The sequence below is a fragment of the Rhinolophus sinicus genome, chromosome 15 (assembly GCF_057876585.1).
Source record: "Rhinolophus sinicus isolate RSI-liver-muscle chromosome 15, RSI-T2T, whole genome shotgun sequence".
NCBI classification, from domain to species: Eukaryota; Metazoa; Chordata; class Mammalia; order Chiroptera; family Rhinolophidae; genus Rhinolophus; species Rhinolophus sinicus.
In genome coordinates, this window is record NC_142515.1 from 105,877,157 (window position 1) to 105,897,073 (window position 19,917).

General features: G+C 46.0%; 1 protein-coding gene across 3 annotated transcripts in view; it reads right to left on the reverse strand.

Annotated features, from left to right (window-relative positions):
* The window catches only part of PTK2B (protein tyrosine kinase 2 beta), a 108,641-nt gene that overhangs the window by 47,415 nt on the left and 41,309 nt on the right, over nt 1–19,917 (reverse strand). Inside the window, exon 1 of one of the 3 annotated variants that reach the window (XM_019733124.3) lies at nt 12,862–13,029. The exons of the other annotated variants lie outside the window; for them this stretch is intronic. The gene's annotated coding sequence lies outside the window, so the exon portion shown is untranslated. Of the gene's footprint in view, nt 1–12,861; nt 13,030–19,917 lie in introns of those variants that run through there. 3 annotated transcript variants of the gene reach the window in all.

A 19,917-nucleotide genomic window follows, 5' to 3' on the forward strand; every position in this document is an offset into this window, starting at 1 on the left:
GGGTGGGGGACCACGCTATTAGTGGATGACTTTGTCTGCCCCTGCTTGAAGCCACCAGCCCGAACTTTCTGGGCAGGAGGCCTCAGTCCCACAGGAACTCATCGTAGGGCACATCATTCACTGTACATAGAAGGATTCAAGAGGGACAGCATTCCAGCAGCACAACTTGGGAGGTCTTTCTGCCAGGTCAGAGGGGGCTGGGCCCCTAGAAGCCCTGCCCAGTTCTGATGACAGTTTGGTAGACACTGATACAGACTATAAGAATCCTAGTAATCTTTACTTCACCCTGAATCTCAGCAAAATTGGTCTTCTTGATCCAACACGACACTGTTGGGTTTACCCACCACTGGTCAAAAAGCAGGAGTGCCCCAAGGAAGCAATGGAAGTTCTATCTCTAGACCAGGTGGTGTCTACCTTAGCTCCACGCGAGGACCCCCCGGGCAGGTTTTAAGCACGCTTAAATCCAGGCCCTGTGCTCGGAGAGTGCCCCTGAGCTGGTCTGTGGGGAGGTCTGGAATTGGTATTTTTAAGTTTCCAGGGATTTTTCTAACATTCAGCCTAGGTTGGGAACCACTATTCCAGACTAAGCTTAGCTCTCATTCTGAACCCATTCGTACAGAAAGGTATCTCCCTTCTAACAAGAGACTTGAATTTTAGGGGCACATTCCTAGACCAGGAGTTGGGAGCAAAGAGATGAAGTTGGCAATGTTAAAATACAAATGTGGAGTCAAATGCTTTAGAAGTTGAATCAAAGTCTGTGTTCATTCATTCACACTGTGTTAAGCACTAGAAAGCAAGATGCAGACAGTCATTAGTTTCAAAGAGTCATTCCTTTAAAAATAAAAAAAAGCCCAATGTGTATTATAAGCCATAAAAGAGATGCTGTGAGGATGAGGGACGGAGCCGGGTATGTCCCTTCCATCCGGGGACAGTCAGACAATGGGCAGAGTGCAGCCTGAGGCCACAGGCCAGCTAGAATTTGGGACAACACAGATGAAGAAAAAAAAAAAATCCAGTCTGCTTTCTTTTAGAGACTAATATGAATATTCCAGAAGTAGCCACACATTTTTCTACAAATATTGACTAAGCATGTCCTGTGTGCGAATATTCTGCTCTGTACTGGACATATACCTAAGTTTCCCCACACCCTCAATAAGGAATCCAGAGGAAGTAGCTTGAGAGGAAATCTACCCGCGGAGTGGGAAGTGGGTGACAGGGAGGGGAAGACAGCCACAGGAGAGTCATCAATTGAGTTACTGTCACTTGGGCAACAGCAGCATAATCCCACAGAGCTATCCCTCCCGGGGTGGGGGTGGGGGGGCTGGGCATATATGTATACACCACTTCTTACAGCCACTGTCCTCAGCATTTTAGCCAGTTCTGCACAAGGGTAGAGTAGACTTTTTAAGCAGCCAGAGAAAGTCCTCAGGCACAAAGATGCAGATGCTGGCAGATAGAAGAGAGCAGGAGAACACTGAAATAACAAGGCCCAAGGGGATATCAGAGGGAACAATGACAGATCTGCTAGAGGATGTGAAGATGAGAGAAGGGTGTCTTGTCCCTAAAGGCATGCACTCTAGTTGTAGAGACAAACGGTCATAATATATATATATATACACACACATGTATATATATATACATATATATACACATACATATACATATATACACACACACACACATACAAGTAAGTAAATAACACACACAGATTCAGGATCCGCTGTGTCTCCTGAGCCAAGGGCCCCATGATCCCTGGGCATCTGTTGGGCATCCCTGGGCATCTGCTTTACGAGGCAGTTTTGTGAAACAGGTGCCTGGGGTAGGAAGGAAGTGGAGTGGCAGACGGTATCTGTCTCCAGGGACTAGATCCTACTAATGGAAGCCAGAGGGCCTACATTCCAAAGGCCATTTGGAAACAAGGGGCACAATCAGTGCTGTCATATGGGTTGATGGGAACATGGACTCAGAGCTGGAAAGAAGGGCATTATACCCTCGTCTACAGGTTACACCATGTGGCTTCTGGGCACCCACAATGAAGGGAATGGGTGCCACTCAGGACATGGCCTCCACCCGGCCCAGGCAGCATCGTCACCCAAAGGCTCCTGGTGCCAGTGAGGACACAAGAGATACCCCAGGGATTCCCTGAAGTACCAGGGAAGAGTTTGAGAGAGAACAGTTCAATTCAAGAGATCTGGCTGGTGAAATCTGGAAAAGTCCATTTTCACACACTGTGTGTGTCACTGGCTGAAGGGAAGAGTGAAGGACATAAGCCCTCTCTGAAAGGCAGCACATAGGAGCAGAGATAGAACGGGGATTAGAAACCTTGACCTGGGGCAGAGTGTGGGGCACAGTCGGCAGTTGGGAAGAGGGATTAGACTCTCATGGTGCTTTTAAACCTGTGCAGGTACAGCCACCAGTACAATGAAATGTGGTGCTTTCCAACTTGAGGGGCCAATAGGATGTAAACATGTAATGAGGACGTGGAGCATCAGGAACTCTCATTCACTGCTAGTACAAAGCCTGGAAGACAGTTGTGCGGTTTCTTAAAAACTAAGCATACTCTTACCATGCAATCCAGCAATCATGCTTCTTAGTATTTACCATAAGGAGCTGAAAACTTATTTCCCACACAAAAACCTACACACAGATGTTTATAGCAGCTTTATGCATAGTTGCTAAAACTCCGAAGCAACCAGTATGTTCTTCAGTAAGTGAATGGATAAATAAACTATGGTATACCTAGAAAATGGAGTATTATTCAGTGCTAAAAAGATATGCTCTATTAAGCCGTGAAAAGACATGGAGGGACCTTAAGTACATATAACTAAGCGAAAGATGTCAATTTGAAAAGGCCAGATACTCTGTGATTCTAACTATATGACCTTCTGGAAAAGGCAAAACTATGGAGACAATAAAAAGATCAGTGGTTGCCAAGTTTTTGGGGAAGGAGAGATGAACAGGGAAAGCACAGAGGATTTTTAAGGAAAGGAAAATACTCTGTATGATACTGTAATGCAAACACTTGTCGTGACACATTTGTCCACGCCCACAGAATGGACAACGCCAAGAGTGACCCTAATGTAAATGACGGACTTTGGATGATTATGACGTGTCAATGTAGGTTTATCTATTATAAAACTCTGGTGTGGGGGGGTGTCACTAGCTGGGGAGGCTGTGCATGTGTGGGGCAAGAGGTATGTAGGAAATCTCTGTACCTTCCTTTTAATTTTGCTGTGACCCTAAAACTGTTCTAAAAAATAAAGTCTATTAAGCAAAAAAATGTAATGCTGGGAAACCACAGCCTAGTAGCTGACCCCCTTGCCCAGCCTCACCAGGCAGTGTCTTGCTCCCTCTCCCTCAGGAGCCAGCCCCACCCCCAACCCTGGCCAAGGAGAAATGTTCATATTCTACATCTGACCAACTCAACCCACCCAGACTGATGTGTTGGCCATCACCAATATGCTTGGAGGATACAGGTTTCTCATCTTTATCAGTTTCCCCTGGCCCTTGGTTCAGGAGGCATCATCCACAGTGGTCAACATGGCTCCAGCGGAAATATTTTAGCGAAGTCATTTCAGTCGCCCAGGATCTACCATTACCTTCAACCCAACGCAAGTCCCTCACGTCTGTCTTTAGTCCTGTACTATTTATTTCCAAAGTGTTAGGTTGGTGCAAAAGTAATTGCGGTTTTTGCAGTTATTTTTAACCTTTTAAATCACAATTACTTTTGCACAAGCCTAATAATTATAATTTAAAAACTTTGAAAGAAACATAAGTGCTTTGCACAACAATCCTGGGAGATGGGTATGGATGATTATGCCCATTTACAGATAAGAAAATATACTCAACATCTGGTCCACGATTCATGCTTCCTGAATAGCAAACTTGTACCCCAATGTGGATTAGAATCCAAGTTCAACACAGTGTGATTTATAGATGATGTAATACAGAAGTGTACACCTGAAATCTATGTAACTTTACTAAAAATTATCACCCCAATAAACTTTAATTAAAAAAAAAAAGAATCCAAGTTTAAAGTTTTTCCCCTTTCCTGTCTGCCTTTGAAGAAGACAGTATCTCTTGACATTACTGTGGTTGGCACAAACTCCATGCAATAAGACACCGATCATGCCAGCACTGAATATGCCCAGTCTATGAAGAATCCCGAGGCCCTCGTGGCTTGGAGAGTGTTACCCCTTCCCAAACTAGGACCTAGTCATGCGAAGATCACCAAATCCTCTGACTCAACCTGTGAGCCAAAAGCCCTGCCCCTTTCTCTAATCCAGACCTGGACCCCCAGCTTGGCAATCCCTGCCCCCTGCATCCTGGCCTGCCCCAGACCCTATGAGCTCTGTTGGACGAGAGTACATCCTTTCACACTAGTGAAAATCCTGGCTCTGAGCCATCGTGAGCGACAGCTTGCCTCCCAAACCCCGGATCTGCCCAAGTCAAAGTCAAAAAATAACAAATACAAGGAAATGGGATCAAATTAAAACAGGAAACGTTCTGATTGGCTATAAGAATGTCTTGGCCCAAACCTGTAAAGGGTACGAAGGGAGGCTGCACAATCTCTAAGTGCCTGCCGATTTCAGGAAGAAAGTAAATGACACTCTTCCTGACTGGTAAGACATTCACCTGCCTGAAGGGGTATGGGTGTGCTGAAGCAGGATTTAAGTCCTCTCAGAGCCTCTGGATAGTCACTGTACCCAGGGCTATGTTCTTGGCATGGGCAAGATGTCAGGGTCATAGGGGTCAATATCTCAGAAAAATATAATCTTGCACTTGAAGACATTGTAAAGTCATGTGACGTCTTACTGAACACATTCTGTCTGCTAGGGAGTGTACTTAGTAATCTCTGAGTCTTTAGAAAAATCCTGTAGGATAGTAATGTTAACCTCAGACCTTAAGAGAGAAAACTGGAGCCTAGAGAGGTGACCTGGAGGCCACACAACTGGTAAAAGGTAGAGACTTAAGGCCACCACGTTGCCTAACTCTGAAGCCCATCATAAGTGACACCCCAGACTTATATGGCATGGCTGCCCCAAGGACACGAGTTTTAAACCCAGAACCTATGAGTCAGATATGTGTGCACCTTCTCCCTGACGTCATGCCACATATCTGACTAATGGTCCCCTTTCCGTGCTCCCTCAAATCTCGGGCAGAACTTTCAATCCTTGAAACAATGCGTGTTACCCTTGGACTCCCAAACTCCGCTTTCATCTCTGGTTCCCGAGAGGCCACGCTTCACTGTTGATTGCCAACTACTAGAGGGCTGGTGACATGGCTGTTCTGCCACCATGCTTTGGAGTTAGTGCCCACCTGTGCCACTGACCAGCCATGATACCTTGAGACAGGAGGCCAGATGGGTCAGAGTTCCCAGACAACAGTTAGTAGGTAGATCATGGCCTTTGCTATTTCCCCGTGCCCATGGCAAAATAGGAAAAATAAGGACACTGTGGAGAATTCATCATGAAGCCCAATGTATCCCATTTAAAGGGCAGTCTTTCATTCTAACATTATGTCTTCCCACGTGTTTTGGGGTTTCCAATCCTCATTCACTTATGAAATGACAATGACAGTCTTTGGCAACTGATGGTGAAGCTTGACCTCTTGGGGAAGTGAGAGTGGATGCCGGGAGCTCGGAGCTAAAAGGCATTCTCTCCAGGACTGAAAATTCTGCCACTTACAAGTGTGATCTGGACAAGGTCACCTGACTAGGGCTTGGTTTCCTCTCTTGAGGTATGAGGCTAACATTACCTATCCTGCAGAACTTTATGGAGAATCAGAGATCGCTTATGCCAACTCCCTGGCACATGTATATTTTAAATGCCTATGACTTGGTAGAAGAAAGAATCAGAAACCCAATACTCATCCCCACTCGTCAAAAACTAAGCTGGCCTAGTAGGTGGAGGATTGGGTGGCTGTGGCAGCCCCCTCTTTCTCCAGGGCACTGAGACTGCTTTTCTATCAATACCTGCCTTCCTCTATCCCTCTGCCCACCTGAAAAGATTACCCCTACTCCTACTCTTTGCTCATACATAGGGCCATTGTCTGTCCTGAGAACACCACAGAAGCATGGAAAGTAGCCTCACGGGAGACTTGAAAACACAAGCCCTTTGGATCTTATGGAAGCCAGAATGTCACAAGACACGCTTTATTTCCACTCCGTTTCTGAGTCACTTCCTCTTGCTGTTTCCACATCAACAAAATGGGGAACACATGCCTTTCCTCTGCAAAGTCCTGCTGAGAGCAGCCACTTAACTAACTGGCAGTGACCTTGCAGTCTCGGGGAGCCAGGCCTGCATTTCTGAGCAAGCTGGGCCCTACTGGCTCCACGCAGCACCTCTGCCCCAGTCTCAGCCCTTTCAGCCCCTAGTTCCCTCACCAGCATCCTGCCTGCTCCTGGGCCTCCCAACCCATCATTTGGCTAATCCCTTCCCCTCCTCTCCAAGCATCCCTCCCCATTACCTTGCAAAAGAAGGAATCAGAAAGGTGGTGATTATCACCAGCTATAATTCAATATAATTCAAAAACATTTATTGAGTCTCAATCACACTTTCAGCCTGCCACTTGCACACATTACCAACTCAGGATAATTCTGTTACCAGCATCTACCAACCTGGAGGTCAGCTGACTTCGGGGGGCTCTCAGGGGGCAGGAGGGGAGCAATGGGGTGCATTACCCATCTTTCCCTGTTAACAGACCCCTGTTCTCACTAGTTTAATGACTTTGATTCCTGCAGTTGGGCAAATTTTTCTTATCTCCTATGTGAACTCTAGGGTCCGCTGCTTCCCCAACCCTTCAAAAAATCCCTCACCTTGCTCCTTATTTGCCAGCTCATGATTGATTTTGGCTGGTCTGTTTTTCTGCCTCCTTCCTTCCTTCTCCTTACTTCCATTCCTCTCCCCTCCTTTGTTCCCCCTCTCCCTTCCTTTCTTTCTTTCCTTCCTTCCTTCCTTCCTTCCTTCCTTCCTTCCTTCCTTCCTTCCTTCCTTCCTTCCTTTTCCTCTTCTCCCATTCCCTTCTTTCCATCTTCCTCCTTTCATCTGTACCTCCCTGCCCCTCACTCCACCTTCCTATATCTCGGGAGGCATGCCAGACTCTGGACATACAAAGATAAACACAAGAGGGAAAAGGGTCCCCATCCACCAGAGACTTATAATCCAGTAAAGAGGAAAAAGATGAAAACAAAACAGTCGCAGCATGATATGGGCTCTAACAGGGGTCTAAGGTTGGTGCCAGGGGAGCACAGAGAGGACTTGCAGGGGACTCAGGAAAAGGTGACACAGCAAGATGGGGAAACCACATGATCTGACATAGGGCTGGCAAGGAGGGTGGTGAGGGGTTGTTGGGAAATGAGATGAGACAGGGCAACATGCTAAGGAATTTGAACTTCACCCTGTAGAAAAGCAGATTTTCATTTAAAAAACATAAGTCTGGCTCCAGGCGAAAGCACAGGCACGAGTTCGGAGGCAGCAGGAGCCGTTCAGATGAGGCTCTGGTATGTGTTTCACAACTGGCAATCCAGGGGAAAGAAGATTTGTAGCATTTGCCAATCTCTCTGGTGTAAATGCTTCCATTACGGCTGATGTCAGTTACCGATGTGACCTCACTGAGAGTGGCTTTGGAGAGAAATGGTTGCCGCCAGCCTATGAGAACTGGTTCCAGCACACTACTGCCTGAACAGTGAGAGACCCCGGGGGAGGAGGGCAGATTTCAGAGTCACTTGCCTCAAGCCCACCTGACCCTGACATTGTTTGTTCCCAGCAGTAGTATCACCACGCGGCATTTTAAGACAGCAAGATACAAGGTGTGCGGAGCACAGAATTTAAGATGTGTGCCTTCCTCTGAGGCGCTCCTGTTACTCTCCATTCTCCTAAGTTGTAATTTTCAAACCCACACTCTATCATCTTTAACCCCAAACTAAATTGTTCTCTAACGTCTCCATTTCGAGTCATGATCTCGGACTTTTCCTTCTCTCCCAGCCTTCAACTTCAATGAATCTCATTTCCCTCTCTGCGTGCATTACAGAGTTGGCTGGTGAGCAGGCAAATTTGGTGACATGACAAATCAACACTTCAGTTGGGTGTTAGACCGAGTTCTTCCCCATTTTCTTGAGGTTAATGAGGAAGCCAGATGACAAGGAGGTGAATTCATAACTGGTCAAATGGTTTCTTCCCACGGCTGCTGGTCAAGTGTCCATATTAATCTGAGGACTGTTGTTTTAACTGGCCTTTGTTCACACCTTTTAGTTTGGCATTAAGGAGTTCGTGGTTATCAGACAAGAAGCACCGAGTTGAGCCCACGATCGGGAGAGAACGTGACTTTCATTGCAGACTACAAATGACCCCCGGAATCTACGCAGGCTGGCAAGACATGCCAAGTGTAACAAAGGCAACCAGTGAAATGGGATAAATGTGAAGTTCTTCATACAGATTAAAAAACATCTTCTCTAGTCTGGGATGAGGAAGATGTGGTTTAGCAACCACATGGATTAAAAACATGGGGCTTAAGCCAACTAACTCACTGTTAGTCACTATGATATGGCTGCCAAAAAAAATTTCTGCAGTATTGGGGTTACCAGAATACCCCTAAAATAAGGACCATGATTTCCCCTGGGGCCCTGCACAGACGTGACCACAACTACCCACTGCCAGCCTAAGGCCCCGCAGTTGGAGAGGCTGTGTTCTAGAATGAGGACCCTCAGAGCCCTCGGAGCTTGGAGACTTTTTCACATGCTGCAGACCCTGAAAACTAAAGGGAGAGGGGAGTCCTGAGAAGTGATGATGGATTCGTGGTTTCAAATGGTTGTAGGGCTGCATTGCAAAAGGTGGACCCAACTCCTTCATCCAAGTCAAGGTTAAAAAAGTGTGCAACAGACAGGAGGGAAGAGGGTCTCTATGTTTGCATCCCTTTCTAGAGTATTGGCACCCTTGCTGTTTTTACTGATGTCTCCCAAGGCAGATATCACTCTCATTTGGAGAACGAGGAAAAGTGACTGAGCAGCTTGCCTAAGGTCACCTGTTAAGTGGTAGAGGTAGGACCAGACTCAGATTTTTCATCTGAACCCAACAAACACAGCCTACAACCCAAGTCCCATTAGTGAGCCTGCCACTCTGGGCTTTGTCTCTACACATCAAGGTTATTTCTGTGCCAAAGAGCATAGCTCAGAGCACTGCTTTCCTGATGTGGCTCCCAGAATCCTGCTCAAACAGAAACTTACACATAAACTCATCAGTTCTAGCCATGCAGCGCTAAAAGGAATACCAGCTTTTTGATATATTAGTATGTGTAATATTGATGGCAATGTAGAATTTGTTGTCTTGTATGATACATTTCATAAACAGAAAATATTGACGACAAAAAGAAAACTCAGGCCGTTTTGTTGTTTTGTTTTTCAATCAGAAAGTACAAACCCAAGTCTAACAGTACAGGTGTTGTCCCCTTGTCTATTACCACCCTGAAAATAACTAAGCCATCATCTTGAACAAGCTTCTCCACCTGCTAATCCCCAATCTGCTACTCTTTGCAAACCCAGTATATATTACAAATTTGCTTTATGTAAACAGATACCAAAACCATTAAACATGATGGTGCCCCCCATCTGTACACTGCGTAATCAGCTTTCATTTTAACGCGAATTGGGTAAAACAGCAATTTTGATGCCCTGTCAAGCAAACAGGATGCCACCTGTGTGTGAAAACACTTGGGAAAATTAAAAATAGATGGAAAAATCCTCAGCAGTTAAAAATGCTAAGGAAAACAGCTTAGAGGTACCAGTACGAACCTTTTAAACAAGCCAAGACACTGTGAGAAAAGTAATAAAATCTTATGTTTATGAGCTGGAAATGAAACAGGTAAAAGGGCCAGTTGATTCAGAACTGGCTTGCTGAAGAGCAGATTGGTTAAATATAACAACTCACATGTGTTGACCTGGTTACCCAACTTTGGTAAATACCCCCCACATATCTAAAGGGGTGGGCGTAGATTATTTGCACAGATATGTTCATAGCTGTACTATTTATAACAAATGGCGAGATAGTAAAATCAGAACAAAATGCTCAGGAGGAAATCTAAGCAATATCAGTCATGACAAACTCTGATAATGTGAACTGTGATAATACATGGAAATATTTATATAAAAATGTTAAATGACAGGGAATGGAGTTGACATAACTGTTTATAAATGTGTAAAAATGCCTCTACATTTAAATTACATACAATTAAAAACTGTAAGTTTTTTTTACTGTCACATTGATTAAATATATTTTTTAAAAAAATTAATAAGAGCTTTTGCAAGGATAGAAGCCTGCCCTCTTTCCACCGTCTCCTTCTAACTCCTCTTCGGACACAGTCTTACTTTCTGGACTCTCCACATAGCCCAGAGTGTGGCCAATCTTCTTACCCGACAGCTAGACTAGAGAACAAAGAGGTCCCTAAAATCTAGATATCTGGATCCTACCCAAAATCAAAATTGGGGTGGTTAGGGTAGAGAGATATCTCAATACAATCGGCCAAGACGACCCTAGGACTACAAGAAAGCTATCCTCAACTCCAGGCTGCCTTCCAAGAGACTAGAGCGACTGCAGCACCTCCCGGGGGGTCTTTGCCCCACTGTGACCGGATTCCCCTCCATCTCTGAGACCATGTGCATGTGCCCTCCTTCTTCCGCCACCCCTGCATGCCGCCAAAGGGCTCACTTCTGAGAGCTAACAGCAGGTAACACAGAGCACATCTTTACACGGACCCTGGGCCAGCACTTCACCTGCACAATGAGCTGGTCGGTCCTAATAACAAACCTACCAAGCAGCCACTCTTATCACGCATCTCACAGATGAGGCGACTGAAGCTGAGCAAAGGGACTTCCCGAAGGTCACACAGCAAGTGAGAGCAGACCTGACTCAAACAGAATCCGAGGGGCTGCAGGTGTGGTCTTGACTGCCACACTCTGCAAAAATCTAGAGCCAAGAAGGAGGCCTCCACCCATAGCCACCCCTGGGTAATGTCCTCTGGGCTTGGAATTCTCCTGGAGAGAAGAGTGGACTGTTGGACCTGAGACATCACCTCACACAGCACTTGATTTAGTGGCTTCTTCATTCTGGCTGTATGCACACTTATCTATGTAGATATTGACAAAGATTCTTTCCAATTGACCAGATTTCAATCAGACTCCCCTGAGCTCTCTGAACCTCAGCTTCTGTCTCTGTCCTTGTAGAGTCCAGCTTTAGCAAAAATCCTGCTCAGTGGGTTTAGCCAGAATTCTCCAACATCTATAGCTGATTACCCTTGATTTCTGATCAAATGTCTCAAACCCCTTTCCGCCCCCACCCCCACCCCCGCCATCCCCTAGGTATTATCTGAACACTTTGGCCTGCTTTCAGCAAGAATTCGGTTAGGTCAATTTAGACAAGAATTATCCTCTCCGCAATTTTCCATCTATTCACCCCCACCCTGCTTCTTGGCTGAAAATCCTCACTTTCCCTTGTTTTATTTCAATTTATTTCCTGTACTGCAAAATCCTATTGTAGTAGCCTGCTGAATAAAGTCTGCTTTACTCTTCAACAAGTATCTGAATAATTTTTCCTTAACAACATATACATACGTATATGTACATATCCCAAGCCTTTGTCCTGGGGCCCAGCCACCTCTATTTTTAAATAATATCCCAGGTGATTCTAATAGATACCCAGTGGGGGTAGAGAACAGCTGGTTTGGTCCTTGTTTCACTTGGAGAGCATTGAGTTTCGGAGAGACTGAAACGTGAGGACTCTTGGCTGAAACCCAGGCCCCCCACCCCCAGAGTGGTGTTCGACAAATACTTGGTGTGGCGACGGGTCTCAGTGAGTTACGATTCTTAAATGCAGGTGTGTCTGAGTCCCTCATTGCAGAGCACTGTAGTGGTTTTTGTTTTAATTTCTAGTTACCCAAACCCATTATGGGGAAATGGACAGAAAGAAGAGAAACAGGTGGTTTCAGTTTTCCACAGCTCAGAAAATCAGAAAATTTGGGGGAACTCTGGTCGTTTAAAACTCCAGCCAAGGTACTTCCAAGGCAGGGGAACATTGAGTGCAGGGCCAAGGGATTCCCCAGCTCACAGCTCTTCTCTCACAATCTTCCCAACCACTACTCAAACTATGGTAGGATTTCTTTCTTCCCTGGTTAGAAAAACAAAATAAAATACAAAGGGAAAACCCAACCCCAAATTTCCTGAGCCTGAAAGGTAGCAAAATTAGTTATCCTTTTATAAGTACTATGGAAGAGAAAGAGCTCCTGGCCCCAAAGTCAGGTTTAAAACTTACAGCCAGGAGGCCAGGCTAGGCTGGGAAGGAACTGAGTCTTAGGGTCCCCTTTGGGTCAGAATTTGAGTAGGAGGCCCTGAAAATGGGAGTTGAAGGGCAGATGGCTCAACAATGTGCCATGGGAAGGAAAGAAGGGATGGAGGAATGGAGGAAGGCGGGAAGGAAAGGAGGGAGAGGGAGAGAGAGAGAGAAAGGAAAGGGAAAAAACACGATGTTTCCCCATAATTCTGTTTTTCTCAACCAGGTACAGAACTTCCCTCATAAATTAATTTCTGTCTATCCTAAAGGTAATTGATAAGGAGACTACTTAAGCAGATGCAATTAAAGTAATATAAAAACTCCAAAGATTATATGAATATTTGCTACACGAGTATGCTCCCATGGTTACAACTGGGTTGTATGCAGAAAGGGAGACACAGAAAATACTACGAACAGTTGTAGCAGAGAGGCAATTAACTTTGCCTTTTAAAGGGTTTGGTTTCAACGATAAATGCTTCTCAAGAATCACTTTGGCCACTTCATTTGACCCAAGCCTGAGAATACCCCGGACCGCACTACCTACCTCCAGCCTCTAGCACTTATATTTCCCAGCAGCCAAGTAGAGAAGGGGGCAGTGTCAGGATCCTGGGCTTTAGTTCTGTCAAAATCATGACTCCGGCTCCCCCATGTCAGATATAAGGCGGTGCTCACCTAATGGTCCTTGGCCTTCCTCCAACTCTTCTTTCATTGAGGTTTCTGAAGTACACAGGAAGTCTGAGAAAACAAGCAGCAACCCACTTCTGCATACCTTCACCACAGACATGAGGCAGGAGGGAGAGAGAGCACAGCAGAACCCAGAAAGTGCCCTGTGACAGAGGAGAGGCCAAGGGGACTGTGTACTGGTGGGCCCTCACGGCACAGTGGGAGCGAGCAGAAATGGATGGATGGGAGGGCTGTGTAGGGGTCATGTCCACAGCTAGGTTCTTCAAGAACCCCCAGGAATCCAGTTCTATCACTCTTCTTCTTTTGTGGACTGAGCGTTTTCTGGTGACCTCACGTACACACACAAACTCTATCGCATTTAAATTCCTTTGAATCACATCCAACTTCCATGCCAGAAAGATACTTAGATAACGTGGCCTCACCAAGTCACCTCATCTGTCCGGACTTCATTTTTATCATCTAAAAAGTGAGGGGACTGGGTGAGAGGAAGGTGTTTCCAACAGAGTCTTGAGCATGAATATTTCAAACTGTTAAAAGTGATAGCCTGTCTTGTTCCTGAGGTAGTTTAAGTCTTCACTGTTTGGCTGAAAACGCTTCAATGTTTGCAGAACCTCCCCCTAACTCCCCAACACCAAACACCTATCAGTGGCCCAGAATTCAGGGTTAAAGCCACTGGACCAGATTAGATGCTACCCCAAGTGCCCTCTTTGATCTAAAATTCTGGGAGCTAAAATCATTAGCCACAAGGAGATACCCTGCATCCTTGAGGGAGAAATGAGAGCTCTAAGAAAAAAATGTGAGGGACGGGGATGTAGTTAGGAAGAAAAGAAAAAGAAGACTGTGGGATATTGATAAGGAAAAAAAAAAGTAATAACTAAGATTATATGAGTGAACTCACTGGTGGTGGGAACCTGAGCTGAAGGGACTTATAAATGATCTATTTTTACCTCCTTTGTTTTACAGATGAGGAAATTGAGGTCAGAGATGTCAAGGCGGAAATCTTGATTGTGGTGAACAGAGCAGGACCCTTTGGTGGGGAACAATCATAGGACTGAAGGGCCTGAGTCTTTGTCAGGAGGCCCGTCTCACCCAAAGTAAATGCCCTGCTGGGTGCTGGAGTGATTCCTACGGACTGACTATGCAGAGGACGCCAGCCAGGTACAGAGTCAAACAGAAAATGAGGCCTCTGTCTTCCGGAACCTTCCACAGCTGCATCCAACACCTCCCTGGTCTTTACCTCGCCCTGCTTACTGTGGACTGCCCTCCTGGGATAGGCTTCTTCCTGCCAGAGCCAAAATGCTCGGCTGCCCAGAAAGGAACTCTACATTTTAATGGTGGCCTCAAGTAGAAATACTGTTTGGTCACACATGCAATAACAGGTGACAGTTCACAAAGCACTTGCTCTTTTCACCTTCCTCCTCTCTCTGGAGGTGGTGCTGGCCCCTTTATTGGGGAGGGGACACTGGTTCAGAAAGGTATAGGTCATTCCACACCAGGACCACCTGCTGCTCATAGACATTTTAATGCCAAGCTCAAGAGAAGCCCATAGAAATCAGTTTGGATGAGCTATGCTGACAGCAGCGATGACAACCAGACACCTCCAGAGGCCACTCTGTGGGGGCAGACAAGCTGCCCAGACTTGCCTGGCTACAGCCTGCCCCACAGCTCTCTGGGTGTAGACTTAGGTTCTCAGGACTTTAGAGCAGCATATGGGCTGTGAAGGTCACACAGCCCTGGAACTTCTCCCACAGCCTTGCAGTCACAGCTGAGGCTCCAGGTGGACGCTCAGTCCGAACTCTGGTCCCTGCTCAGCCTTGAACCGAGCTGGCAACCACACCCCCCTTTGTCCCCGCATTGCCAGCTGAGCAGACTAACCTCCCACTCAAGGGTTCTATTCTGAGCTGTCAACATAACCATCATTTGTCAAGCACCTAATTGCACATGGCTGTGTGCCAGGTGAGGGGAATAAAGAACCCAGAACACAGGCTTCCCTGCTCGCTGCTGCAGCCCACAGCCCTTCTGGGCACACACAGGTCGTACAGGCAGAATGCTGAACCAGACATGGATGGACAGGGTGCACGTAGTATCTACAGCTGGACGCACAAAATGGGGAGCGGGGCTAAGTGCATAATGGGGGGGGGGGAGACCACCATGGGAGAGGCGTGCAGGGCAGAGGGAAGAAAATAGCCCAGGAGGCAGGGTTTTGAACTTCGTATGTTGAAGCCCGAACCCCCAGGACCTCAGACTGTGACTGCATTTGGAGATGGGGCCTTTTAAGTGGTGATTAAGGTAAAGGAGGCTGTCGGGGAGGGCCCTAACGCAATGTGACCTGTGTCCTTACCAGAAGAGGAAATTTGGACACACAGAGAAACACCATCTGCATGCAGAGAAAAGACCTCGTGAGCACACAGGGAAGGCAGCTGTCTGCAAGCGGGAAGAGGCCTCAAAAGAAACCAACTCTGCTGACACCTTGACTTTGGACTTCTAACCTCCAGGCTGTGAGAAATACATGCCTGCTGTTTAAGCCTTCCAGTGTGTGGTGTCTTGCCGAGGTGGCCTGAGCAGACTGACAGGCAGGAGGTCTGGGTTCTCGTTCCCACCCTTCGCTACCTATTACTAGCTGTGACCTTCAGAAGTCATTTCAGCTCTCTAGTCCCTCCCCCTCTGCCTCTGCCATGAGGTGCTGATGATTTGCCCACGTGAACCAGCCCAGATGATCAGAACATTGCAGGATGTAGCATCACGCAGTTCGGTGGTTTCCAAGACCTGAGTGCCCCTCCGGGGAGACTGTTACAAATACAGGCGGTCTACTCTAGAGCTTCTGGTCAGAATAAGCAGGTGGGCCAAAGGAAGAGGAATCTTTATTTTAACAGGAAGGACGATATACAGCAGGTTGGGAACGACTGGAGACTGTTGGTAAGGCTGATGCCAGGGAGGGGAATAAGCTGCCCAAGACAGACACTTCGTGCAGGGCAAACAAAGCTGGGGCCTGTGGGAGGTCTTCCCGTCCCAGGCTACGTCCAGTGCTAAGACCCAGATTCTAAGTCTTCTTTGTGTGTCCAGGACACAGTAGGGGGAGTCAGGAGAGCAGGTCTGGCAAGGACTGCACTTCTGACACCCTCCTCACCACCGACCCCACCCCCGTCTTCCTACTGCCCTGAAACCCCAGAGGCTGCAGGTAGAGGCATTTCCTAGGCTGTGTTATCCCATCGTGGACTGTCATGGATGAAGGCCCTGTGCCTGCTCCTCTAGGCCCTTCTAACCACATGAAATGGCCAAAAGACACTGGCTCTAGGCTCTGCTCTGCAACTGACCCTAAGCCTTTAAATAGGTTGGTTTACCTCTCTGGGCCCAGCGTCCCCTCTGTACAAAGAGGGAGTAAGGCTGGACCCTTCAGTTGCTTGCGGCTCAGATGTGCTATGTGATTACAGCACCCTAGGGCCCAAAGGACACCTAGACATGATTTTGTCCTGTGCTCTCCTCCTGGCACCCGTAGAGAAATGGATCTCCTCAACCCTCAGGCTTGTGGGCAGGACCTTGTAATAAGCATGCTTTCTAGTTTCTGTATTTGGTGCTTTGACCTCTGGGGCCCAGCTAACCCTAGAGGGACAGCTGTGCTAGCCAGTTCTTTCATGTGCAAACCAGTCAATCCAGAGCTCACACCCCCCACCACTTCCTTTTTCAGCTCTCGCACTCTGGGCCACTATTCTCCTGCTCTAATCACCCAAAGGCCACCAGGTACCAGACAACAAGGGACAGGCCCTGTGTCCCAGGAACCACTGAGATTATCCAGACTAGCTTATCCTAAACCTGTTTATCCTGCCTTACCTGTTCCGTCCCAAGAAAACCACACTAAATGCTCTTGTCCACATTTCCACCACTCCCTCTGCCTCCTGACTGACCCTGGTGTTTGCCCATGTGGCCCTGTTTCTAGGGACCTGTGAGTATCAGCTGCTTCCTTCATGACAATCATCCCTGAGTCTGTGTGTCTTACTGTACCTGTTTCAAACAAATCCCAGTTCCCCTCAAACAGGCCTGCTGTGGCCCGAGCCTCTGGGCCTGTGTGTAACCCCTTTGGAGGTTCAAATCCCCTCCAGTCTACCTATATTTTCATTATCTGCATGTACCACACATGAAAAGGGTTTGGAACTCCTGATCCAGTCCACCTCCAGTCTAATAATTGAATCCTCTCTGTAGGCCTTGCTGTCTCATGCATCAGGCCTTTCTACTTCTAAGGCACTGTCATTGCTGAAAAAGTCTGCAGTATGTTCACAGCAGACTGGCCTTCTCACAGCTTTTGGTGTCTGGTTGGACTTCCACCCTCTAGGGACATTCAGAAGTGGTTCAATCCCACTTCAGGATGACATCCCTTCAGCTATTTAAAAGCAGCTCTTTGTTCCCCTAGGGGCATTTCTCCTCCTCTCTAAACACTCCCAGTTCCTTCAGTGTGCCTCAGAAGTCAAGAGTCATGCTTTTCATGATTCTGTGGTTCTGGAGGTTTCCATGCCAAGGCCCATGGCTAAGTGTCAAGCTTGCAGGAGAAGAAAAGACTCCCTGACCCCAAAAGATGCCTGACCTTCCATGTAACCACGTCTAGTTTTTCATGAGATTCTGAATGTGAAATGTCTGAATTTCTAAATGTCGCTACAAACTTACAGAACATGATATGGAGGGAGCAGCTGCTGGTTCCCCTGCTAGCCACTCACCCAAGACCAATCTCCTCCGGGATGGCTTCGTTATGTCTTAGTTGGAAAGAACTAAGTGGAGAGATGCTTTCCCACCCCTACCCAAGGCTCTTCCCAGTCCAAGAGCCCTGGATGGTCTACGGTCCTGGGGGTCACTTAGGAGCAGCTTGTCAGAGAAGTTTGTGAGGGCACCAGTTGCAAGATCTCCGACGCACACTTGGCACACAGCTTCATACTGCTCCCCACCCCTGCTCTCTCAAGGAAATAACATAGCATGCTGTTGACACACTCCCCCTGGGATGCTCAGGTTAGGTGTCTTTTGCCCTAAAGCCGGGGCAGTAGTAACAGACATGAATGTAGCAGGTCAGGCATGGATGGTGGAGACTAAGCTAACAAGAGAACTGGTACCCAGAGTGGGGGACAGCCCCAGCTCAGATACCTGACCCCCACATGACCACTTCTCCTAGTTTTTCATGTGAAACTGGAAATTCAGATTGTAATGTGAACTCTTTCATTTTTAAATGTTGACACAAATTTACAACACATAGTATAAACTAACGAAACCACGTCTTTGGATTGGATTGAGTCCTAGGCAACTAGTTTGCATCCCGTCCCAACCCTAGCCAGGGTTACCTTTCCCTTCGGGATAGGGTGGCCACTCAGCTCTTCCCCAAGGTCTTTCTCAGCTACCACATCCTCCAACCATGATGCCCTGTGCTGGATAATTTTATACGTCAACTTGACTGGGCCACGGGATACCAAAATATTTAGTCAGAGATTATTCTGGATGTTTCTATAAGGGTATTTTTGTATGAGGTTAACATTTGACTCGATATACTGAGTAAAGTAGATTGCCCTCCGCAATGTGGGTTGGCTCATGCCTTTGGAGGAAGGATAATAGAATGAAAAGCTGACCTCTGGAATAAAAGAGAATTCTTCCTGCCTGATGGCCTTTGAAGTAGGACATTGGCTTTTTCCTACCATTTAAACTTGAACTAAAATATTGACTTTGCCTGCGTCTCGAGACTGCTGGCCTTTATACTTGAACTATACCCCTGTCTCTCCTGCATCTCCAGCTTTCCCACTGCAGATCTTGGGACTTGTCAACCTCCATAATCCCATGAGCCAATTCCTTAGGTTCAATCTCTTTATACATATACACACACATATATATGCATCATTTATATGTATCATATATTTAGGATACATATGCATACATACAGAGGGTGCCAAAAATGTATACACATTTTAAGAAAGGAAAACTGTATTAAAAATGTAATACTCAACATATACTGATAACAAAAGATGAATACAAGTCACGTTTGACTTCTGCAATTACAAGAGGTGCTGAAAGTGGTTACCATCAGCGTCCGGACACTTCTGATTATGGCGAACTACTGCTTGAGCAACATTGACCAAAGTGTCCACTTGTGTACATTTTTTTGGCACCCCTGGGATATACATATATATCCTATTGGTTCTGTTTCTCTGGGAAACTTTGACTAATGTGGTCTCCTATCTAAAAGAGAGCTACAAATCTGAAGAAGAAGTTAAACATTTTATGGAGTGAAAACACCTTTTCTTGTTCTCTTCCAGACCATTTATACCATATTTTCAGTGTTGAGTATAATAACAACTACCATTTATCAAGCACGTTTTGGTGCAGCAACATAATGTTAAGATATATATATATATATATATATATATATATATATATATATGTATATGTGTATATATGTATATATGTATATATGTATATATGTATATATAAATATACACACACATACACACACACAGAGGGTGCCAAAAAATGTATACATATTTTAAGCAAGGAAAAAACTGTATTAAAATTATGCTGATGGTAACCACTTTGAGCACCTCTTGTAATTGCAGAAGTGAAATGTGACTTGTATTCATCTTTTGTTATTGGTATATATTGAGTATTACAATTTTAAGATTTTTCTGTTCTTAAATTGTGTATACATTTTTTGGATATATATATATATATATATATATATACACACACACACACATATACATATAAAATTTATACATATATTTATATATACACATATAAAATTTTTATATATACATATAAAATTTTCTTATTTAATCCGCACAACGCCTGGTTCCCTTATCAGAACACATAGGTATCATGAGAACGGGGGCCGTGTCAGTCCTTCCCACCACTGTATGCTCATACTTGGACCAGCGCTTGGCAAGGAGGAGAT